The following is a 20,008-nucleotide window of genomic DNA, read 5'->3' as shown; positions in this document are numbered from 1 at the left end:
AGAGGAGAAGATTCAGTCAGCAGGCACAGTCACACACACACACACACACACACACACACACACACACACACACACACACACACACACTGCACTGTGAAAGATTGTCAGTAATTGCATGCAGGGGTGGATTGGGCATCTTCTGAGATAGGGGATATCTGTCTGAGGGGAGTCTACCATGCTGGGGGAGATATGTGAATAGTTGCAGATCTGTGCTAGGGGATATTTTGTGCTAGGGGGATATCTGTGCGATGGAATCTGCATGAGGAGATCTGCATGTAATGATAAATTATTGTAGTTCATGAAGTTTAGGACAAGTTCAGTAGGTCAACAAGGTGATGCAGTATATGTAGGAAACTGGAGAATCTATTCATCGCTAAATGCTAAGCATATAAAAATGTATCCCTAGTGTTTTTTTGTTTTTAATGGCAATAGAGGCCAAATTATGTTCTAATACCATTCCTTAGTTACCATATATATTCCAACAGCAAAGATCATTTTAAGTCATAATTTTTCCAGGGATTAAAGTGGAATGTATTTAAGTTTCACTGGGCACAGCTTCATGAGCTGCAAGGTAAAGTTCACGAGAAAACGGCAAAATTGTGGGCTCACCCACAGGGAAAACACAACACAGTTTACTCCGAATTAGTGAAAAAGTGAGTTTTTCCACATGGTAATCTCGATTTTGGGCACGGATAAAGGCTATTTAATTAAATAATCTTACCCTGCATCATGAGGATATTAGCCAGCAGTTATCCAAGGGGTTTATTAATTGAATATCCCTCTATGCAGTGTTGGACTGGGGCATGTAGGGCCCACCGGGGGAATGCAGTGGTAGGGGCCCATGTTAGGGGTGTGGCCAGTCTGCAGAGGGGGTGTGGCCTGCAACCTCATTGGTTTGACTAACCATTAGAGAGTGCAACGACTAGGCTGCTTCATAAATATATACAGTAAATTCATCTGCTGCATGCATGATAATGTACCAGATTAATAACAGATTAATAACAACAATGCACTGTAGAAAATACACCATAGTACAGTATAAGGTAACATATGTATGATGTATAATTCAAGTGCACCGTCTGGAACCTGATCCTTAGAGCAGGAGGTGGGGGCCCAGGCAGTGGGGCCCAACGGTGGTTTCCCCTGTACTCCTGTGGGCCAGTCCAAGCCTGCCTCTATGTTTTGTGTATATAATGTAATGGTACTTTATTTTTTGTATTATGACATGTAAACTTTGCCCTGGCCAGTTTAGAAAAAAATAGGGAAGATTTATTAACCATTCTAATGAGAGCAAAAGGATGTGTTGCCCATAGCAATTAATCAGATTCAAGCTACAGTATCATTTATCTAGTGCATTCTATAAAATGTTAGCTATACTCTGATTGGTTGTATTGGCAAGGTCTCCACTTTTCCACTTTAAAAGATTTGGTAAATCTCCCCCTTATGTTTCCAATATGCTGTAGAAAAATGTGGGCACAGTGTCATATTTTTCTCGTTATGTGGATGCGACTGTGATATGACAGTAATGACCCACTAGTAGAAAAGAGAAGTGGGTACTGCCCCAGTCTCGAAATGCATTGGCATTGACATTGGCATAGACACTAGCACCCTGACCCTGTGCTACCTTTGACTGATCTGTGGAACCTTTGTATTATATACCAGAATGCTTAGGAGCCATAGCAGGGTACATCCGGGCTACTCTGTTAACACCACCCGAGGATCCTTCACCAGCATTTCAGCATGATACACTCTACTGATCGTTTATTATATTTTTTATATATTACCTTCTACATTGATATACATTGCTTTGTGGATCCTTCATACCACACACTGTAATGCACAGGAGCCATAGCAGGGTACACTTGGGTTACTCTGCTAATACCACCTGCGGCTCCCTAACCATAATTCCGGTATGATCAACTTGTTTTCTAATTATTATTTTAGACATTGTTTATACTATTGTTATGAGTTTATATTATACTGCATTTGTTGTGCATTAGTAAATTAGTCCTTTACATTACTGTATGGATCTCACACTTCCATCTAGCATCCATTTTTATTTGTCTGCTGTCTGGGTGTGCTGAGGGGAAACTTCTTATGTAAGTATAGGCTTGCTATGTATCCAATAAAGAGGATGCGGTTATGTTTCCGGCAGTCAGGATCCCAGCGGTCAAGATCCCGACGCAGGAATCCCGACTGCTTAACAAACCGGTACGCGGGATACCGACGGACAGGCTCTATTCCCACTCATGTCCACGACACCCATAGAGTGGGAATAGAACCTCGCTCCCGCAGCGAGCCTGCAAGGGGCTACGTTGCACTCCCCACCATGTCGGCATTCCAGCGGTAAGGATCCCAGTGCCGGTATGCTGAGTGCCAGGATTCTTACCGCCGGTCAACCTGAACAAAGTACCTGTCAGGTTCTCATTCCCTACACGTGTTACTATATAAGTGCTAGAGAGAGCATTGCCAGTAGTAATAAAATGTATAAAAATGTGTGCTACAAAACTATTATTTATTTATAGAGTAAATAGTCTAGGTTCAAGTGATAAAATTTAATGGGCAATGGTTTTATCGAGTTACTGAACATTATCTTCTCTTAGAAGAAAAATGTTTTGATCTTGAAACAAATTAATAAATAAAAAATCTATTTACACAATGAATGCTGCTAAAGGAGAAGTTTATTTAGGTCAAGCACAGTGACGCTGTATATATTGTCACAGAAATGTCAATATACAGTGTTAGGGTCTAATTATCATTTTACTATATGGCAGGGACGTAAATAACAAACTGTATCGCTGCTGGGGATGGCAGTAAGTAGCGCAATCTTGGTTAGCAACAGAAAAATCTATGATTGCTCTAGTTTATAACCTCTTATTAAATTGAGAGAAACTGAGATAAGCCATTTCTCTGGTGAAAACGATTATGTCACCTTCATAACAGAGACAACACAAGGGAGAATCCAATTATCTTCCGAAGCTCCATAGGCGCCTTACGCAATGTGGTATACGCAGGCCCGCCATCAGGGGGGTGCTGCGGGCACAGATGTCCAGGGCCCGGCCTCTATGACAGGAGGAGAGGGCCCGGGCCGCTCATGCCGCCGTCCGCCACCGCGATGCTACGCCCACTTTTCATTACCGAGTTCTCGCACTGTCAAAGGAGGGGGAGAGGACGCTGCAAGCTTCTATTGTAAACGTCCCTCCCAAAATGGCCGCCACCTCAGAGGAGACAGTTATTAAAGATACTAGAGGAGGCGCCTCTAGTATCTTTAATAACTGTCTCCTCTGAGGAGGCGGCCATTTTGGCAGAGACTTTTCAATCAAAGCTTGCAGCGTCCTCTCCCCTCTCCCGTGACAGTGCCAGATCTCGGTCATGAACAGGGGAGGGAGCTACACGAAATGGAGGGGGCGGAGCTACACGGGACCAGGCTGCTACAGCTCCGGCCAGCCTGTGATAGTTAAGTTGAGGGAGAGTGAGTGGGAGAAAGTGTGTGTGTGTGTGTGTGTATATGTATGTATGTATGTATGTGTGTACATATACATCCAGAGCCGGCCATAGGCATAGGCAAACTAGACAATTGCCTAGGGCATTTGATATGCCTTGGGGCATCATCAGCTTCTGCTGATTAAAATGATATGCGACATGCCTATATTCTGTATGTAGCATTTTATATGCAGATACAGCCACAGTCTCACACAGTATATAGGCATGCTGCATATCAGTTTAATCAGCAGAAGCTGCTTGTGCATCCTAGCCACATAGCAATGCAAATAAGATGCATTTTCATTAAAAAAAGGTGCCCGACGTTAGCATTGATGCAAGATTTGTGAGGACACATCTGTATCCTAGCAGAGGCAGAGGTCACAGTGTTAGTGGCAGTGTGAGTGCTGTGTGCATGTGAGTGGGTTGGTTGTACAGTAGTGTTCAGAATATGTGTAAGGAGCATTATGTGTGTCATGTAAAAATGCATTAATAATGTGCAACATATGTGTAAAGGGCCACTATGTGTGTCATTATGTGTATAAGGGCATTAATAATGTGCGGCATATGTGTAAGGGACATTATGTGTAAAAGGGCATTAATAAAGGTTGTCATAATGTGTAAGGTGCATTATGTTTATATTGTGTATAAATGCATTACTAATGTGTGGCATTATGTGTATAAGGTGCTCTACTATGTGGCATTGCAAATAGAAAGGGCACTACTGTGTCATCTAATGTGAATAAAGAGCAATAAGGTGTGGTGTAATGTGAATAAGGAGCAATTCAGTGTGATGTAATGTGAATAAGGGGCTCTACTGTGAGGAGTAACGTTTATAAGGTAAAGTGATACTACTGTGGGATGTAATATGAATTATGGACACTATCGCAAGATAAAATATTAATAAAGTTGCAGTACTGTGTGGCGTAATTGGAATTGGGGTTACTATTGTGTGGCCATGTCCCTTCCCAGCAAGAAGATGCCCCTTTTTGGGCTGTGCGTCAAATGTGCGAACTGTTCCTATTTAAAATATAGGGGGTACAAGGACTGCTATGGGTGAGGGGTGATGGTGCTGGGAAAGAGGTGCAAGGTCAGAGGCAGAACCAGCGGTGGTGCTAGGGGGCACCAGCCAAAATCTTGCCTAGGGCATCATATTGGTTAGGGCCGGCTCTGTATATACTGTATCTATTTTTTTTTGGGGGGGGGGACCTTTCTATTTTGCTAGTCCTGGGCCCCAGAATTTCTGATGGCGGCCCGGGGTATACGCTCTAACACGTAAATACTGTAGAGCCACCGACTGACTTCTGCTCACACCTTGTGGCTAATTGAATTCCTCCCAGAGCATTAACATCTATAAAATATACTTACGTATCACACCATTACACCAGCAAATTACATTTTGTGCATTGTGATGAAATACTGTACAATTATCTGATATATGTGGTTTGGTGGAAAAAGATGTTCTTGCTACAGCATAAAAGTGAATACTCAATTACCCTCATAATGGCTCAAATACAGCTATTTTGTTTTACAAGTCCCTCTGTATGTCAATAGGAATTAATGCAGTGAAAAATACGGAACAGAATTGTTTCTAAATCATCATATTTATTAAGGAAATAATATATATTGCATGTGTTTAACAACAATTGAACTGAACATATAACAGAAATCAACATAATGCTTACTGGAGCCATAAATATAATTTATTTTACTGCCATTTATCATGATAAATAAAAAATAACTTTTGTGCCACAAATTATTTTATCATTGAAATAAACTGTAAACAAACACTTTTAGTCAAAATTGTAATCGACAAAATTAACACTAACCTACTATAGCTTTAGTGATAAGTCAGCATACTGAGGAATAATGATAATTTCTATTTTCCTGATATTGTACATATTAAATTCTGGGTTGCTTCCTCAATAAGGGACCTATTTATCAATACTGCCCATTTTTTGGGGCAATGGAAAATCTTCTTCATGCAATTTTACCAAAAACACTTTGCCTGGGCATCCGCTTTGCCAGCCAGTCCAGGTCCCCTACATGCATGCATGAATTTTCTTTGACAGGTCACACATGTGCTCTGACCTAGACTAGAAATAAATGAATTAATATAAAAATATATATCTATAAAACACTGTGCAAAAGTTTTAGGCAGGTGTGGAAAAAATGCTACAAAGTAAGAATGTTTTCAACATTAGAAGTGTTAATAGTTTATTTTTAGCAATTAACAAAATGCAAAGTGAATGAACAGAAGAGAAATCGACATCAAATCAATATTTGGTATGACCACCCTTTACCTTCAAAACAGCATTAATTCTTCTATGTGCACTTGCACACACTTTTTGAAGGAACTCAGCAGGGAGGTTGTTCCAAATATCGGGGGTCATTCTGAGTTGTTCGCTCGTTATTTTTTTTTCGCAACGGAGCGATTAGTCGCTACTGCGCATGCGCAACGTCCGCAGTGTGACTGCGCCAGGTAAATTTGCTATGCAGTTAGGAATTTTACTCACGGCATTACGAGGTTTTTTCTTCGTTCTGGTGTTCGTAATGTGATTGACAGGAAGTGGGTGTTTCTGGGCGGAAACTGGCCGTTTTATGGGTGTGTGCGAAAAAACGCTACCGTTTCTGGGAAAAACGCGGGAGTGGCTGGAGAAACGGAGGAGTGTCTGGGTGAACGCTGGGTGTGTTTCTGACATCAAACCAGGAACGACAAGCACTGAACTGATCGCACTGGCAGAGTAAGTCTCGAGCTACTCAGAAACTGCACAGAGAAGTATTTTCGCAATATTGCGAATCTATTGTTCGCAATTTTGATAAGCTAAGATTCACTCCCAGTAGGCGACGGCTTAGCGTGTGCAATGCTGCTAAAAGCAGCTTGCGAGCGAACAACTCGGAATGACCCCCATCTTGTAGAACTAACGACAGGGCTTTTGTGGATGTAGGCTTGCTTAAATCCTTCTGTCTCTTCATGTAATCCCAGACAGACTGCTTGTTCTTCTTTACGCTGAAGATAGTTCTTAATGACATTGGCTGAATGTTTGGGATCGTTGTCCTGCTGCAGAATAAATTTGGAGCCAATAAGTGGCCTCTCTGATGGTATTGCATGATGGATAAGTACCGGCCTTTACTTCTCAGTATTGCAGACCATAGATACAGTGGTCGGTCAAGGTAACTTAGTGCATCAGGGGAAAGACAGTAGACACATCATACTTACTTCCCTTCAAAATCGGAAGATGTCCAGCTGTGCCATTAGCTCACAACTGGCAGAAACCAGTGGAACTTAGGTATACTCATCTACTGTTTGGCAAAGTCAGGGCAGAAGAGGTCTTCATGGAAGAATTGCGGCCAAAAAGACATATCTTGGATGTGGAAGTGACTCAACTATGCACGAAAACATAGGAACTGGGGTGCAGCCTGGACCATGCTCTATCACGGCACGCGCTTCTCCTGCCTGCCGCCCTGCCCCTCAGTCTGGTCTCCGGCAGTGACGGCGGAGTGTATAACTCAAATCAGGTGCCGGTTTGTTAGACAATCAGATCTCGCGGACCGGCGCCTGATTTGAGATATACACGCTGCCGTCACCGCCGGAGACCAGACTGAGGGACAGAGCGGCAGGCAGGAGAAGCGCGCGCTGCGCTCTCCACACACAAAACAGCAAAACAATGAGCAGCACTGTGGGGGCATATGTGGCACTGTGGGGGCATATCTGGCACTGTGGGCACATGGCACTGTGGGGCCATATCTGTATCTGGCACTGTGGGGTCATATGTGGCCCTGTGGGGGCATATCTGGCTCTGTGGGCATATGGCACTGTGGGGTCATATCTGTATCTGGCACTGTGGGGTCATATCTGGCACTGTGGGGGCATATCTGGCACTGTGGGCACATGGCACTGTGGGGGCATATCTGTATCTGGCACTGTGGGGTCATATGTGGCACTGTGGGGGCATATCCAGCACTGTGGGCACATGGCAATGTGGGGGCATATATGGCACTGTGGGGTCATATATGGCACTGTGGGGGCATATCTGGCACTGTGGGCACATGGCACTGTGGGGGCATATCTGTATCTGGGACTGTGGGGGCATATCTGGCACTGTGGGGGCATATCTGGCACTGTGGGCACATGGCACTGTGGGGGCATATCTGTATCTGGCACTGTGGGGGCATATGTGGCACTGTGGGGGCATATCGAGCACAGTGGGCACATGGCACCCACTATCTCCCTGTGACCCCAGCCTCCTCAGTCACCCACTATCTCCATCACCTCTACCACCCAGTCACGCACTTTCTCCCTGTCACTGACAATCTCCCTGGACCCCTGGGGGTACTATTGTGTGGCCACGCCCCTTCCATGTGAGACCACACCTCTTTTAAAATTTGATCCCATCAAGGAGCGCTAAATTTTAAATTCGCTTACCAAAAAAATTAAGCCCGGGCCGGCCCTGTTGATGTGTAAAAGTTTTTACAATTCTATGGTGTGAACTGTTTTGAGAAAATGTATCAACAATGCATACTGTATGTGATAATATTACAGATTTCAGCAAATGAACAAAACATTGTTACATGAGTACGATGCTCTTGTCCAATGATTTTGCACAAAAGCATGAAAAATACAGTTTATAAATTGAAATGTGCAATCATTTTTACAGGTGAATCATTTACACCCATGTACAGTTAACTCCTAGCTCATATTACCCACTAATCGCAGCAAATGCTGGTTGTTTACCACGATTAGCATGGCCGCGTATGTGCACATGCACTGCGCACACACCTGTGATCCATAGGTGCGTGTGTTCCGGTGAGTGATCGCAAGCGGGCGCGGCAAGTCACAATCACAATGCGGCTGCACATGCGACCCATTTACGGCAATGATGAGCCAGACAAATCTGTACATGACTAACTGAACCACCCTCTTAATGTGATACATTCTATTACTGAACATACAGAAATGTATGCACTGCACAGTCTACTTCATACTTACTGACATTTCTGCTGCAGGGTACACTGGGCTCCACAGGGAATAACATCGGGGTGTAGAGTAGTATCTTGATCCGAGGTACCAACAGACTCAGAGCTTTGACCTTCTTCCCAGAATGCCTAGCGCTGCCTCCTCTATAACCCCGCCTCCGTGCACAGGAGCTCAGTTTTGTAGTTGGTGCCATGCAGTAAGCAGGCATACAAGAGAGCTTTTCTAAACGAAGATAGAAGACTTCAAGGGCTGCAGCAGTGATAGATGTCAGTCTGACATCATACCTCCCAACTTTTCTGATAAGTGAAGAGGGACATCTGCTGAAATTAGGGGGTGTGGTCTATCGAAAAGGGGGCGTGGCCTTACAGCAAGTGCCTCTATCTCAAGCCACGCCCCCGTTTTCATCATTATGGGGGCATGGACAACGCTGAGAGAGCTGCTGGCCATGCCCCCTGTCCCTCTCTGCCACGAATAGATGCTGTGTGCATGCGCACAGCATCTGTTCACCGCTGCTCTAATCAGAGCAGCGAGTGACAGGGGGGAATCTCCCAACAGCCCCCCCACCCGCGGGACACTGCGACCCGCGGGTGGGACAGCGGGACAGGCCGTGAAAAACGGGACTGTCCCGCCAAAATCGGGACAGTTGGGAGGTATGTGACATCTCCTGCTGCAGCTCAATCACCTCCCCCAGCGGCGCTGTATACTCCCGCGTCCTGGTTGCTGGGTACTTACAGCGGAGGCTCCAGTTTGCTCTCCGTTAGTCACACACTCGCCGCAGTTCTCCTGGTTCGCGTGGCCGCACTCGGGGAGGAGGTAAGTGGGTCCACTAGATGGGTCCCGCTGAAATCGCGGTCCGGCGCGGCCGGTGGGAGGCGGGCCACACGTGCTGGTGTGGACACTTTGGTCGAGCAGGGACTCCACTAAACCACCAGGGCAAGGGCACAGGTCGGTTTTTTCCTCATAAAAAACGTTTTTATTACAGCCCATAGTACCAGTGGTGAGGTCCAGCAGGGGAATAAGGCTTGGACCTGTAGCTCCCCCCCAGCCCCAGGGCGCCATTTACAGTAATGTTCCCGCCCTGGAGCTGCATATATTTCTCTACCTCACTCCCAGTCAGTGTTTGGGCGCCATTACACAGGCAGCACTGTTCCTGGGACTGTTTGGGCAAATCCTCCTTTGTAAAGCCACCTGCATGTCAGCGCTGTGCATTTTACAAGACACTTAAGTATTCTACATGTCTGTTGACAGTGTTAGTTAAGACATACCTCCCAACATGACCCTCTCCAGGAGGGACAGAATGCTCTGCTGCTGGACTTCCTTCTTAATTTATGATTACCATCACCTGTACTGAAACACCTTTCTTAGCCATTAACCTGTTCAACACAGGTGCCGGCAATCATAAATTAAGAGAAAAGTCCAGGAGCAGAGCATTGTGTCCCTCCTGGAGAGGGTCATGTTGGGAGGTATGGTTAAGAAACAGTGCATTTGGTCAGGGTTATATAGTACAAGTACCCTGTGATATACATCCAGTATTTACTGTGCATTGATATATCTACTAATTATATAGCTATACTGAGAATTACTTTGTATTGCTAGTCCAGTGCAGTTTTATTGCATGTCATAATTTCTGCATTGTACATTGTGACTATATGTGTGTGCATGTAGCTGCTGTGTGACCTTCATTTCATGTCTGTCACTCCTACCCCTTTTCCACCTGTAGCACGGGTCAAAGCTGGGGGCCTGACACGGCTGCGACCCGTGCTACAGCCCCCTTTCCCACAGCACTCACCAACCCGGCATATTGCCGGGTTGGTGACGCTGCTAGTGACGTGGCAGGGGCGGCGCTGGGAGATCACATGATCTGGAACAAGGGGAGGCTTACAGAGAAGACAAAAGATGACCCTGGTAGGGAGCACTCTTATCTGAGGTAACAAAAAATTAATTTATTAGAACAATCATAAAATATTTATATAATTTATAATTTTTTGTTACCTCAGATAAGAGTGCTCCCTACCAGGGTCATCTTTTGTCTTCTCTGTAAGCCTCCCCTTGTTCCAATATATGTTTCTATACCCTTGGGAGCACCACTGACCGTCAAAATCCTAGTTACCAATATACCAACCGGTGTAGGTATACTATTGACCAATTAAGGGAAAGAATATCCCGAGAGTGTCAGTTTTTTCTGAGGTAACAATACAATTTACAGTTTTTTCCTGTGCGGCCGTCCACAAACCTCCCTTTTTTACTAGATCACATGATCTCCCAGCGCCGCCCTTCCATACACAGTGAACGGGAGCCGTGTCGCATCGACACGGCTTCCGTTCACGCTACACAGCTTACCGGGTTGAACACGTGTTAAACCCGGCAAGCTACCCAGGTTGGATTCCCAGATCAAGTGATCTGGGAATTTGCAGGGGGGTCCATTTCCACTAGGAAAAAACACGGGTAAATGCGCGCCCCCGCGCATTTACCCGTGTTTTTAAAGCTAGTGGAAAAGGGATATCAGATTGCTATCACTATATTCTATGACCTGAGGGGGCTCAGTGCGTCAGGTTTATTATCTGATATAGGTGTTTCACAAGATATACTCATTGTGTATGTTTCTTTGTGATCTTTAGTCACCATATGCCTCTTGAATTCCCTGTTTGCGGAATATATAAGCTGCACAGGGGGTGCTTGTCAGGTATATTGCTGCTGATATTGTACTGTGTTGCCTGAGATTGTGCTTTTGGCTGTGTCAGCTACAGGGGGCAACAGAGCTGGAGCTGATCCCACAGTGTGTGGCGGTGACGCTGCAGGCATGTTTGAGGAAAACTTGGCAGCAGAGAGTTCAGGTTCTGGGGGTTACCTACCCCCCAGTGGAATAGTAGCAACGGGGGTTCAAAATGACCCACCTTGGGCTACATTTTCCTTGTTATTAACTACGCTTGTAACTAAACTTTTGCCTCCTATGGGACCTCCTGTGCCGGTACAACCGATTATGGTCCCTGCAGTTAATACGCCCTGGGCAGATCAAATCTCCAGTCAGTTACAGCAATTAAACCAGTCACTGACTAAAAAGAAATCTGACTCTCGCCCGCCTAAGACTAAGGGGTCATCTAAACGGGCCATTACTTCCTCACATTCTACCACTGTCCCAGACACCTCATCTGATACGGATGGTGTTTATACTGACCCCTCAGATTCTGATAGTTCTGATGGGGAGGCTGGTTCACAGGTAGATGTTCCTGACTTGTTGGAGGCGATCAGGATGATTCTTCAGATCACTGATGACGCAGAGCCTGATGCCGTTCCTAAGAAACCGGACATACGTCAGGAATTCTGGGAAACTCCAGGTAAGAAATTCACACCTCACAAGAAGATGCTGGCTCGCTATCCTCTTGCTGCGGAACAAAGTATCCCAGGGTGGGGGGCCGACTTCTAGGGTTTACCCAGGAATGGTTGAAGACCACTTCTGATGCCTTGGGTACGGGAAGTCATCACTCGAGGTTACGCCGTATCCTTCAAGAAACGTCCCCCTCATCGATTTTGCCTGACAGACGTCCCTTCGGATCAGGGGAGGGCAAACACTCTTCATTCGGTGAAAATTGGAAACCACCTTAGACAGCGCTCACTTCAGATCTTTTACAAACCATAATTGTAACCATACATAAGAGTTAATACTCATAGGCTGGGAGATAGTCCTTGGATGTTCCTCACTGGTCTGATTAACAGGATATACACGATTTCTTCTCAGTCCCGCATAACTTGATTTCTCGAGTTAAAGGGAAAAAAACAAAGGGAAACAAGATTGTAGTGAACCCTGAAGGTGAAAATCTCTTCTCCCCTTTTATCCGCCCCCGAAATGAATCAAACAGGGTGGGTCCGTCACCCTATTCTCCTTAAACAGGAGAGGGAATATTCTGATTGTTCTTTATACTTTTTTCCAGAAAGGGTGTATCTCTCCTTTAGGGGTCCACCACAGTGAAGGATAAGCAGGTAGGGTACCAGCCCGTACCTAACTTACTAATGGAGAACCTGTACAAATCCCATAAAGGTATCTTTTCATCAAATCTTTGGAGGGATGAAATGATATGAGGCATACCCGAATTACTATTTTTCAAGAGTAGTCTTCCACATAAAGGTATCTTTATTTCCACTCTCTTCCTTTCTGCACTTCTATCGCCTGGTGGTTATTCCAGTCTCTATCAATGAGGATAGCAAGACAGAGAGGGGAACAGGAATTATAGTAGGTTTGGAGACGGGGATTCTCCTTATCCCTTTATTTCTCCAACCCCTTAATAGGTCAAAAAGGGTGGGTCCGTCACCTTATCTCTCAGAAGGGTGTGAATCTCCTTTAGAAAGGTCCACCACAGTGAAGGATATAAAAGTATGGTGTCAAACCGTACCTTACTTACTATAATAAAAACTGTATAAATCTCATAAAGGTATCTTTTCACTAAACCTTAGGGGAATGAACTAGCATCCAGCGTACCCAACTTACTATATCTTGTGTGTCGTCTTCCACATAAAGGTATCTTTTTCTAACCACTAATTTTCTTCCTTCTCCTACTCCTCCCTCCTGGTCACGCTGCCTCTTTCCTCCTGTGCCTACTTCGTCTGTGTGAGCTGCCTTTATCAGCCCTCCCTGCAGAACAGAGCAGTTGTCTGTTGGCTATTGATGTCCGCTTTACTCTTGAAAAATAGTAAGTCGGGTACGCCTCATATCATTTCATCCCTCCAAAGATTTGATGAAAAGATACCTTTATGGGATTTGTACAGGTTCTCAATTAGTAAGTTAGGTACGGGCTGGTGCCCTACCTGCTTATCCTTCACTGTGGTGGACCCCTAAAGGAGAGAGACACCCTTTCTGGAAAAAAAGTATAAAGAGCAATCAGAATATTCCCTCTCCTGTTTAAGGAGAATAGGGTGACGGACCCACCCTGTTTGATTAATTTCGGGGGCGGATAAAAGGGGAGAAGAGATTTTCACCTTCAGGGTTCACTACAATCTTGTTTCCCTTTGTTTTTTCCCTTTACCTCGAGAAATCAAGTTATGCGGGACTGAGAAGAAATCGTGTATATCCTGTTAATCAGACCAGTGAGGAACATCCAAGGACTATCTCCCAGACTATGAGTATGAACTCTTATGTATGGTTACAATTATGGTTTGTAAAAGATCTGAAGTGAGCACTGTCTAAGGTGGTTTCCAATTTTGATTGTAAAAGTTTCTATTTTTCTGGTGTGTGTGGTGATACACCAAGTGATACGACCATAGACTGCTGCTCCTAGAGTGCGCATTAGAATTCTCTTTTAATTTTTAACTCTTCATTCGGTGGTACTGTCCCTCCTGGACACAGGAGTGGTAGTACAAGTGCCTCTGGCTCAGAGAGGCAAGGGGTACTATTCTCCGCTGTTCCTAGTCCCGAAACCGAATGGGTCTTCCCGGCCCATTCTCAACCTCAAGTCCTTGAACAGATTTGTCAAGGTTTCCAAGTTTAATATGGAAACCCTTCGCTCTATTGTTCTGGCCTTGGAACCTGGGGATTATATGGTCTCTCTGGACATACAGGATGCTTACCTGCATAATCCTATTGCAATGTCGCATCAGCAGTACCTGAGGTTTGCTGTGGCCAACCTCCATTACCAATTTTGGGCGTTACCTTTTGGTTTGACCACGGCTCCGTGAGTCTTCACCAAGCTCATGGTGGTAATGACGGCTGTACTCCGCCGTCAAGGGGTCAGGATCCTACCGTATCTGGATGACTTGTTGATCCTGGCAAATTCCCCAGAAGTTCTCCTACGCCATCTGGATCTGACTATCCAGTTTCTGCAAGCCCACGGGTGGCTCATCAACTGGAAGAAATATTCCCTGGTCCCTTCGCAGAGCATGGTGCACCTGGGAGTGTTGTTGGACACCCACAACCAGCGGTTGTTCTTGTCTCAGGAGAGGGTCCTGAAGCTTCAGGACAAGATTCAATACTTCCTATCTCGTCCGCAAGTGTCAATACATTAGGCGATGCAAGTGCTAGGTCTCATGCTGTCGGCTTTCGACATGGTGGAGAACGCTCAATTCCATTCACGCCCTCTGCGGAAACTGATTCTTGCCAAATGGGATGGCCTGCCTCACCGGATCAGGTCTCACATGATCTCCTTGTCTCTGGAGGTCCGTCTGTCACTGAGCTGGTGGCTGCAGGACTGACGTTTGAGTGGGGGTCGTCCCTTATGGATCTCCAACTGGGTCCTTCTGACGACGGATACCAGTCTGAGAGGCTGGGGTGCGGCGTTGGAGTAACACTCCCTTCAGGGTCGGTGGACCAAGGAGGAATCTCGACTCCCAATAAACATTCTGGAACTGCGGGCGGTGTTCAACGCGCTGAACCTGGCCCAACATCTAATTCAGAACAGACCTGTTCAGGTACAGTCGGACAACGCCACCGCAGTGGCGTACATAAATCATCAAGGTGGCACTCGAAGCCGCATGGCAATGAGGGAAGTATCCAGGATTCTTCAATGAGCGGAACGCCATCTACAAGCTATATCGGTGGTGTTCATTCCGGGGGTCCTCAACTGGGAAGCAGACTTTCTCAGTCATCAGGACGTGCACGCCGGGGAGTGGAGCCTCCATCCAGAAGTATTTCAACTCCTCGTGGACAAGTGGGGAACTCCGGATGTAGATCTGATGGCGTCTCGACACAACCACAAGGTTCCAGTCTTCGGAGCCAAAACAAGGGATCCTCAAGCAGCGTTCGTGGATGCACTGGCTATCCAGTGTCTCTACTGCCCAGAGTAATAAGGAAGTTCAAACAAGAAGGAGGCATACTGCTTCTGATTGCTCCCGCGTGGCCCAGGCGGAATTGGTTCTCAGACCTCCATGGCCTCTCACTAGGGTGTCCCCTTCTACTTCCACAATGACCAGACCTCCTCGTTCAGGGCCCTTGTGTCTACCAGGATCTGGCCCGACTGGCTTTGATGGCGTGGCTCTTGAAGCTTCCGTACTGAGGGCCAAAGGTTTTCCGGAGGCAGTCATTCAAACTATGTTGAAGGCCCATAAACCGGCTTCTGCTCCGATTTACCATAGGGTCTGGAATTCTTACTTTGCTTGGTGCGCAAATAACAATCATGACGCTTACAAGTTTAGTACAGCCAAACTTTTGGCTTTTCTACAGCAAGGCCTGGACTTAGGTCTTCGTCTAGTCTCCCTCAAGGTTCCTATTTCTGCCTTGTCGGTATGGTTTCAGAGAAAAATTGCATCTCTGCCTGATGTTCAAACCTTCACTAAGGGTGTGTTGCGCATTCGGCCTCCTTATGTCCCACCTGTGGCCCCTTGGGATTTGTCGGTGGTCTTGGAGGCCTTGCAAGAATTTCCATTTGAGCCTCTTGCATCCGCGGATCTTAAGTGGCTTTCCCTTAAGGTCTTGTTTCTGCTAGACATTGCCTCTGCTAGACGTGTTTCAGACCTGGGTGCCTTATCCTGTAAGTCCCCCTATCTGATTTTTCACTGTGATCGGGCAGTTCTTAGAACACGCCCTGGTTACCTACCTAAGGTGGTGTCTTCCTTCCACCTTAACCAGGAGATTGTGGTTCCTGCCTTTAATTCTCCGGAGTTGTCTTCTGGAGTGTGGCCTTTGGATGTGGTACGGGCTCTCCGTACCTAGGTGAAGAGAACTGCTTCCATCCTGAAGTCTGAATCTCTCTTCGTATTGTTTGGTTTTCACAAACGTAGCTGGCCTGCTAATAAGCAGACCTTGGCCAGATGGATTAGAATGGTGATTGCACATGCTTATGTACAGGCTGGTCTTCCAGCTCCTGCTACCATTAAGGCCCATTCTACTCGGTCTGTTGGACCTTCTTGGGCGCCGGGTTCTTGTGCCCGTTACAGTGCGTCTGCTCCCATAGGGAACTGCTTTAGGACATCCCTGATGTTATTCCCTGTGGAGCCCAGTGTACCCCGCAGCAGAAAACAAGATTTATGGTAAGAACTTACCGTTGTTAAATCTCTTTCTGCGAGGTACACTGGGCTCCACAGGGCGCCCACCCTGACGCACTTAGCTTCTTTGGGTTGGTATGGCATTAGCCGCTGACACCCTCTCCTGTCGTTAGTGTGTGGTGTATGTGGCTACTAACGATTGTCATCTCTTTTACCTGCTACTGCATTGGACTGGTTAACAAAAACTGAGCTCCTGTGCACGGAGGCAGGGTTATAGAGGAGGCGGCGCTAGGCATTCTGGGAAGAAGTTCAAAGCTTTGAGCCTGTTGGTGCCTCGGAACAAGATCCTACTCTACACCCCGATGATACTTCCTGTGGAGCCCAGTGTACCTCGCAGAAAGATATTTAACAACGGTAAGTTCTTACCATAAATCTTGTTTTTAAATCTCCTCTCTGAGAGATGCCCGTAGAGAAGAAGCAGGTGGGTGGCAACAAGGGCGGGGCTGAGATAATTACATAATTAAGCCCCGCCTACTCACCAGGAAAAGTTCACAATTGGTTAATATTTGCATATGGGGCGGAGCTAAAATGACACAATTAGCATATAATTAGCATATAATTGCGTCATTCGGCTCCGGCCCCTCCACCAGTCCGCGATTTTGCTGTGTTTTTCTCCACATTCTGCCCACTTCACTAGGAAGTGGGCAAAATGCGGGAGGTGTGCCCACTCTTCCGGGGCTGCGGGGGACTACTCGAAAAACCGGGTGTCTCCCGCAGAATAGGTAAGTATGGTCTACTTTAAATAGTAAAGATTATTATTTTTATTTGTAATAAATGCATAGGAACATAAAATGCATACTCTCCAACTGTACCTTTTTAATAGGTACAGGACCTTTTTTTTTTATGGTCTGTACCAATTTTTGCCTCTCCAAACTTCCATTGAAAGTATAGAAAAAGGGGCGTGACCACGCCCCCTTTACCCGCGGCCACGCCCCTATTTGTACCGATTTTTCGGTGTAAGATGTTGGAGGGTATGAAAATGTAGCTTTTAATATCATTAATATAAAACCTGCCAAATAAATTTACCCCAAAGTTTCATTGATAACAATCCCAGCAGACATTCTAAACTCTTTTTGGGGGTAGCTGTAAAATTGTAACTACAATAGTTAATTTCTGTTTCTCATACATTGGGGTAAATTTACTAATTTGGGAGGTTTTTTTAGAACTGGTGTTGTTGCCCATAGTAACCAAGCAGATTCTATCTATTATCTTCTAGAAGCAGCTAGTAAATGTTAAGTAGAATCTGGTTGCTATGAGCAACATCACCAGGTCTAAAAAACTCCCACCTTAGTAAATTTACCCCATTATCTAGACAAATTCATCAGTGTTGTTAAAGTATGTGGATATGAAAGTTCTGCTTTAAATAAGCCTGATTAGGATTTTACTTTTTAACATAAGGCTTTGATTATTCACCTCTTTATACAGTACGTCTAATAATACTGGGCTATAAAAAATGTGTGAAAGCTGAACACTTAATCCAAACCATGACGGCAACACATCTCCCTACTTTATGCATTTAATGTGTACTAGTCAGTGTTTGTGATAAAATTACTGCTTTATTGAATGATTTGTTCCAATCAGTTTTCCTTTTATATAGTATGTCTGGTCAGTGGCGTAAGTTCGCCCCAGTCGCCCGGAGGCATGATAAAATGCTGGTGCCCCCCCCTATACATATAGGAATATATATATATATATATATATATATATATATATATAAAAATAAAATGAAGAAGTGGCACTCACGGGACTTGATTGATAAAAATAAGACTCAGGACACGGCGGTCTCAGATGAAAGATCTTTCAGCTGAGACCGCCGTGTCCTGAGTCTTATTTTTATCAATCAAGTCCCGTGAGTGCCACTTCATTGATTTAGCTACAAGGTCCCACAAACCTGTTAGGAGGCACCTGGGCATTAACTGGAGGAGGAGAGAGTGCCGGCACTTTTATATATATATATATATATATATATATATATACACACACACACACACACACCATATGTAGATATCTGGTACTTGGGGTGAACAGTAGCAGCGTACTCACAATAGTACTTTCACAATAGTAGTATAGATACGGGATGCGGTCAAGATGCCGCCGGCCGGAATCCCGGCGGTCGAAATACCGACGCCGGAATCCCAACCGCCACAATCCCGACATATTCTCCCTTCGTGGATGTCCACGACACCCATAGAGGGAGAATATAATAGTGTGCCGAGCGTAGCGAGCCCGCAAGGGGCTGCGTTCCGCTCGCCACCCCTGTCGGGATTGTGTGGTCGGGATTCCGGCGTCGGTATTTCGACCGCCGGGATTCCGGCCGGCGGCATTTAGTACTGATCCCATAGATACACATACCTCTTTCACTTACACAAACCTCTTTCAATTAAACAGACACACACATGCCTCTTTCAATTACACACACACACACATGCATCTTTCACTTACACACACACGCCTTTCACTTACACACACGCATCTTTCACTTACACACACATGCATGTCTTTTACTTACACACACTTACATGCCTCTCACGTAAACCCACACTCACATGCCTCTTTCACTTACACACATATGCATCTTTCAATTACACACACACAATTACACACACACACGCCTTTTTCAATTACACACACACACACACACACAATTACACACACACATGCCTCTTTCACTTAAACAGACACACCCATGCCTCTTTCAATTACACACACACAATTACACACACACACACATACCACGCCTCATTCAATTACACACACACACTCACATGCCTTTCACTTACACACTCACATGCCTTTCACTTACATACACACACGCCTATTTCAATTACACACAAACACAGTTACACACCCACAATTACACACACATGCCTCTTTCAATTAAACAGACACACACATGCCTCTTTCAACTACACACACAATTACACACACACACACACACCACGCCTCATTTAATTACACACACAATTACACACACACACACACACACACACACACACACACACAATTACACACACACACCTCATTTAATTACACACACAATTACACACACACACTTACACACAATTACACACACCACGCCTCATTTAATTACACACACACACACACACACACACACACACACACACACACACACGTCTTTTTCACTTAAACACACAACTTTCGTTAAAACACACAGACACACACACACCTCCCTTAAAATTATCAACACACATAAACAGTCAGTGTTGCCAATATTTATTAAAGATACCCCCAGTAATCAACCCCATACACACACATACACCACACACACACCACACACAGTGCAGCAGCATGAGGCAGGTGGTGCCAGTGCCTACCTTCGGCTAGCAGCAGGATGGAGGAAGAGAGAGCTATAGACGGCCAGCTCTTCTGGAAGTGCCTGTGATCAGCTGTGCGCTGGAGCTCCCCCTAGCTGCAGCCAGCTGCCAGCTCGTCTCTGTGGATACGAGGAGGCAGCTGCTGCAGCCGTGTCACGACACTGACACCGATCCTCCATCCACATTTGGCAGAGCGGCGATTGATTGTCGGGCAGTGGGAGGCAATGGAGGACAGGTGCCCCCTTGA

This window comes from Pseudophryne corroboree, chromosome 8 (genome assembly GCF_028390025.1).
Source record: "Pseudophryne corroboree isolate aPseCor3 chromosome 8, aPseCor3.hap2, whole genome shotgun sequence".
Classification (NCBI taxonomy): domain Eukaryota; kingdom Metazoa; phylum Chordata; class Amphibia; order Anura; family Myobatrachidae; genus Pseudophryne; species Pseudophryne corroboree.
Note: the sequence above shows the minus strand (reverse complement) of the source record.